The sequence below is a fragment of the Rattus norvegicus genome, chromosome 18, assembly GCF_021556685.1.
Source record: "Rattus norvegicus strain SHRSP/BbbUtx chromosome 18, alternate assembly SHRSP_T2T, whole genome shotgun sequence".
NCBI lineage: Eukaryota > Metazoa > Chordata > Mammalia > Rodentia > Muridae > Rattus > Rattus norvegicus.
This window is the reverse complement of record NC_141551.1, coordinates 59,643,204-59,649,181: the sequence shown is the minus strand read 5'-3', so window position 1 is coordinate 59,649,181 and position 5,978 is coordinate 59,643,204. Positions and strand designations below refer to the sequence as shown.

The 5,978-nt window shown below is 45.9% G+C and overlaps 1 pseudogene; it reads left to right on the top strand.

Annotated features, from left to right (window-relative positions):
* Positions 1–1,776: 1,776 nt before the first annotated feature.
* Positions 1,777–4,777, top strand: LOC147999840 (small ribosomal subunit protein eS7 pseudogene; annotated as a pseudogene).
* The last annotated feature ends 1,201 nt before the right edge of the window (positions 4,778–5,978 follow it).

The window sequence follows — 5,978 nt, the reverse complement described above, 5'->3', positions numbered from 1 at the left end:
ATCTGGGCCCAGTCTGGACTCCAGGGCTCCTGCAGCTCAACTGTCCCTAACTTCCTGTGCCCAGAGGCCCTGTACAGTTTCCTCTTGGGCCAGGGATATGGGCAAAGGTGGGCAGAAGTGGAGGTCTCTCCTGCCCTGCAGTCTCAGGATCGCCAAGTCTGGGCGATGAGCTCTCTCTCTCACGGGATTTGGGAGCAGGGAGCTGTGGGGCAGGAGCAGCCAGGTTCGGGTACCCGCTAGAAACCAGAAGTGTCCGGTCCCAGAGAAATTTTGCCTTTGTGTGTCCTGAGTCCACCAGGCAGGTCACTTGGAGCAGAAAAGTTGGTCTTACCTCTGGTCTCGGGCCTCAAGTCGCTCCTCGAGGCTGGGTTTCAGTTCTCTGTGAGGGCAGCAACCCGAAGGGCCTGCCCCTCCTTCTCCTGGGTCCCCATGCACAGGGGGCTCAGATGGTGCTACGCATTTTCCTCTAGAGTCAGAAATGTGGGCAGAGAGTAATCTCCTCTGGTTTCTTAGGTGTATGTGCCCCTCTTCAGGTCTAGCTCTCCTTCCCATGGGATTTGGGTACAGGTAGCTATTTGACCTGGTCCGTTCAGACCTGGGCACAGTCTGGACTGCAGGGTTCCTGAAGCTTGACTGCCCTTATCTTCCTGTGCCCAGAGGCCCTATGCAGTTTCCTCTTGGGCCAGGGATGTGGGCAAAGGTGGGCTGAAGTGGAGGTCTCTCCTGCCCTGCAGTCTCAGGTTTGCCCACACGTCTGGGCAATGAGCTCTCTCTCCCATGGGAGCAGGGAGCTGTGGGCCAGGATCAGCGAGGTCTGGGTGCTGGCTCCTTATCCTCATTCTTAGCTCAGTACCTCCCACCTGCCCTGACTTTAGTTGCTCAGTTACATCCCCAACTGCCTGACTGAAGGAGCAGCCTGTGTGGCCACTCCATTTTGAGATCTCACATGGCTGGTCAACTTTTCTCCATCTGAAGCCTGGTGAACTCTTGTCTCCTCCCTTGCTTCTTCCACTTGCCTCCCGATATCTGGAAGTCCTGCCTATTCCTTCTGCCCAGAAATTGGCCCATGTCTTTACTGACAGATCAATAGCCAGCTGGGGAACAAGACAGCATCAGAACCACCCTTACATGAGCAAAAGTAAATGGACCCAGCAGTAGCCATTTATAGGTACATATGTATTGGCACATAGCTATACAGATATAATCACAGAAGAAGGGGCCATGAATTTTAGAGCAGTGGGGAACGTGGAAGGAGTTGGGGGTTAAGGAAGTGAAATGATACAAGTTTAATACTCATGCATGAAATTCTAACAAAAGCCCCTTAAAATATAGTTGGAGTGGAAGAAAAAGAAGTAATTTTCACCTTTGATATCACACATGAAATTTATCAGAATATCAGCATTGCTCATCAGTAGAAGCTAATTTATCTCTGACAACCATTCAATCACTGTCCAATAAGAAAACAGAAACTAAAATCTGCAATAAAAATGTCATAGCTAGGTAATCTCCTTCAGTTCTACTCTTGTTGATATCTTATCTGCACACATCTTAGCCTCGGCTGCTTGCCCCCTTTTCTCATTCCCGTACCTTAAAACACACGCAAACTCATAAACACACACACACACACACACACACACACACAGAGAGAGAGAGAGAGAGAGAGAGAGAGAGAGAGAAAGGAGAGAGTAGATGTGAAAGAAGGCTGAAGTTAGAGCTGGGACCGTCTAAGGCTGGCAGATTTTGGTGTCGTCTTAGTCAAACTCTCTCAGCTTACAAATGACGGAACTGACTTTCCCTGGCTTCTGCCTGCACGGCTTACTCATCTACCTCAGAGGTGAAGTCGAGCCTCATTCTCCAGGGCTCCACTCCGTCTGTCACATTACACAACTGGGTGAAAAATAATGAGTTTTCTTCCGAGATGATGATACCAATGTGAGTAAACATGCGCTTGATGCACAGCAGTGTACATCGCATTAAGGGCTGCTGGATTTTAAACTTTAACATGGTTGGTTTTATACTGGGTGAATTTTTACTGCCATTAAAAAAAATCTTAGAAAAAAGGATACAATGAGAACGAATCATATCATAGCGCCTCACTAGTTGTGTAAGAATAAGTCCACTTGAACAGCACTAACCCCTAAGGCCAATGTCATTAATTCAATTCCCCATATCGTGGTGGTCTGCCGTGCCACACCGGGTAAATATGCTCTACGTATTGGCTTTCATCTCTTCAGTTTTAAGACCAGGACTGCTGTTAGCACGGTGCTATAATGTCAGGGAATTATATTTAAGCCATCATTAACTCCTCCAGCCCACATTGATCTTTCCATCCTCTGAAACTCGGGCACTTATAGCCTGCACTCGATCATTTAGAAATTAATTAGTTTCCATCTTGTGCTGTTCTTTAATTGTTTGATGTAGGATAACCTTGCCTTGCAAAAGATTGTAAGCACTTTGAAGTTACAGACTCGCTCTTATGCTCACCTATTAATGAACCCATGCATTCATTTATGCATGCATGTGCATGTAATAAGCATGCTAAGTGATTAGGGGGCACAACAATACTGAGGAGAACCCAGTGGCAAGGTACATGTATGGGGTTGTGGGGAGGCAGTCGGTTTCAACTCCAGCAATGTCTGACATCATCAGACATTCTCAAATGTCCTTGCATGTCCAGAAGCCCATCCTCCTTCCTGATTGCTACTTCCTACTCCCCTTTGCATCGCACTGCTTATTCTGGTGGAGAATTGCCATTTCCCCATAGTTCTGCTGGAGGTCAATAAGAAGCCCAAGGCCAGGCTCCAGCTGTAGTGGGCGCCATGGGAAGAGGACTGAAACATTTTTAAGTGCAGAATGTAAGGTGATGAGAAATTACTTAGATTGGGCAAGGGCCATAAGTAGTTTTTTTCTTTTCTTTTCTTTTTTTCGGAGCTGGGGTCGGACCCAGGGTCTTGCACTTGCTAGGCAAGCGCTCTACCACTGAGCTAAATCCCCAACCCAAGGGCCGTAAGTAGAGCAGTAAAAGTTCTCTCCTGTCTGTGAGGTCCAATGCTGACCATTTATAGGAGTCCTGCAAAACTCAAAGGGGTTGGTTGGTTGTTCATTTAAAATTTTTTTTGGTTTTTTGGTTTTGTTGCTGTTGTTTGTTTGTTTGTTTTTGCCAAGAGTGTATGGAAACAACTCCTCTACCCTTATTCCCCACTGTGTATAATATATCGTAGAAGGTCACCTAGCAAGGCAGAGGGCTCCCAGTCAGCACAAGTAGTGCTAGGCTATACATTGTGATGAAAACTGAACTAGGAGCCAAGGAGACCATCTAAATGTTCAACCCTCCTTCCCAGTCCAGATCTTGAAGGGAAAGAATCAACTGCTCACTGGGCAGGAAACACAAGAGAGAAAGGGCTGGCAGGTATTCCCTGAGAACCTGCTGACCCAAGTCAGGAGGAAGATAAGTCATGTTCCCTTATGCCCAGGAGCAGGGAGAGCCTGACTCAGTCTCCCTTAGCAGACAAAAACAGTCCTGAACATCCAACAAGTCCTGCCTGTTAACGCCTGTTTCTTTCCTTGTCAGATTAATCCCCAAAGCCTTTCCCTCTATTTCAGAGTGAGGAATTTTGTTTTGTTTTGTTTTGCAATCAAGGGACAGTTTTCCAGGAGGTACAGTTTCTGCAGTAGCAGATAGATGCTCGGATCATATGCCCACTCCCTACAAGTTTAGTTAAAAACAAAACAAAACAAAACAAAACAAAACAAAACAAAACATGTATTTCACAGTTTCTCCTCTCCCACAATTTTCTGGCTGTTCACAGCTTCAGAAGTAGAAGCCAGTTAATGGGTGTAGGGGAAATTTTATTCGTCTTCCTCCCTCTGCGAGCTGTCTTGGCTGTTCCTGCCTCCCACCTGCATGCATAATTTGGAGTCGGTTGTAGTGGACAGTTGGTATGAGGAAAGTAACTCTCAGCATGAACTAGAAGGGTTTGCTTTCCTCTTTTGTCAGCTTTCTGTTGAACGATACCACGACGGCCATTTTACATCACAGCATGTCAGAAATCAATAGGCCACAGCAGTGGTTGGCAGGTGGAAGACGATGGAGAAACAATCTAGGATGGGACATGGAATTGGCTTGAACTTGCCAATGGCCAGGATTTTGTGTTTTAAATCTTTCGTATCGCCTCGCAAGAGCTGTGCCACTTTGTAAGCCAGCACTCTGTAAGGACAAAACCGTGTTCGGCTTGAGAGCCAGGATTGCTGAAACCCAACTGTGAGAAGCCGGACGAGTTCAAGTCTGGCATCTCAGATGCTGCCCAAGCTGTAGACGAACTCAGATCGCAACATTGGGAACTCAACATCACCGGGGCCAAGAAAATTGAAGTCGGTGGTGGTCCGACAGCTATCATGATTTTTGTACCAGTTTCTCAGCTGAAATCTTTCCAGAAAATCCAAGTCTGGCTAGTTCATGAATTGGAGAAAAAATTCAGTGGGAAGCATATAGTCTTTGTTGCCGAGAGGAGGATTCCGCCCAAACCAACCCAGAAAAATGGTCCAAAAACTAAGCATAAGTGCACCAGAAACCTCACCCTGACAGCAGTGCCCAATGCCATCCTTGAGGACTTGGTCTTCCCAAGTGAAAATTGTGGGTAAGAAGATCAGAAAAGGTTTATTTAGACACACAGCACAGCAGAACAATGCGGAGCACAAGGACTGAACTTTTCCTGGTGTGTGCGGGAAGCTGGCAGGCAAGGAGGTTAATTTTGAATTCCCAGAGTTTAAATTCTAAAGAAAATGACTGAATAAAGTGTCATTCATAGTAAAAATCCTTCCTTGTTGTATACCCACAACACAGGTAAACATGCTTTGTTTATATTCATTGTCTACCTTCCCCCAGAAGGTGGTAAACTCCTTGGGAGAAAAAGACCAGGGATAGATGGATGAATGGGTGAATCACCACAGAGAGAGATGAGGTCTTTGAAGACTACTTATGCTGTGTTGAACAAGACATAAATTATTATTTTACATTTAGATGCATTCACTTGACAGGGCAAAGCTTGCCACTATCTATACAAGACTATAAACTATGAAAGCCATTGGTCATTCAGTCTGTCTTAGACTGAGTAGTGAAGGCACTGGACATTTGGACTAATGGTTTTCTGTGTTCAAGCCTCCTGAAATCGCTTTGTGCTGTGATCTTCTATAGATATTCCTTTTGGATTTTGTAGACCCAATCTGCACAGGACTTTTTGTGCTCAAAAAAGAAACTCTTGCTGTCAATATTTTAGAGAAAAACCCTTGTAGGTGGCACTGGCCTGCTGAAGTGTAACTTGGGGAATGTCAAGGGGTTACTTGGATTCCATACTGCTGCGGAGCATGTCACATCGGGTACAAAATGTGACAGCCAGTTATAACACCAGACCACCAAGATGAGTCAGCCTTGAAGAGAGTGAAAGGTTCAAATGCTAGCTCTTCTGGGCTCTGCACACTGACAATGGCATCTGTCCTTTCCTTCCAAACTAAGCCACCTGCTGGTGCAGTTCCCAGGCTGTGGGTCTCACTCTGATAAACTGCTTTCAGCCTTGGCACAGTGCTTTGTCATGACCGGGTAGCTTCTTAGCATGGGGCATTCCGATGGATTTGTGGTTCTCTCTTTCATGTCCTCTATTCTTTCTCTGGAAAGAAACATACCAGTCTCTATATGATGACTATTGATTGCGACCTTTTGTTACTATCTAGTCTTCTAACCTAGCTCTTGACGCTACCTCCATCAGCCCCTACTTCTCTCAGGGATGAGAAATGGCAAGATTTGAAGACATTAACCCATGGAGAATCAGCTGCACAAAATCCAAAAGGTCCATGTGCCTTATATTGGCCACAGGCTCTGGATTTTCACATTGTAATTATTCTGGAGTTAAGTTTATGGCCCAGGCATATCTCACAGGAACCAGCTCAGCCATGCACCTTCCAACATTCCATGCCCTGAAGAA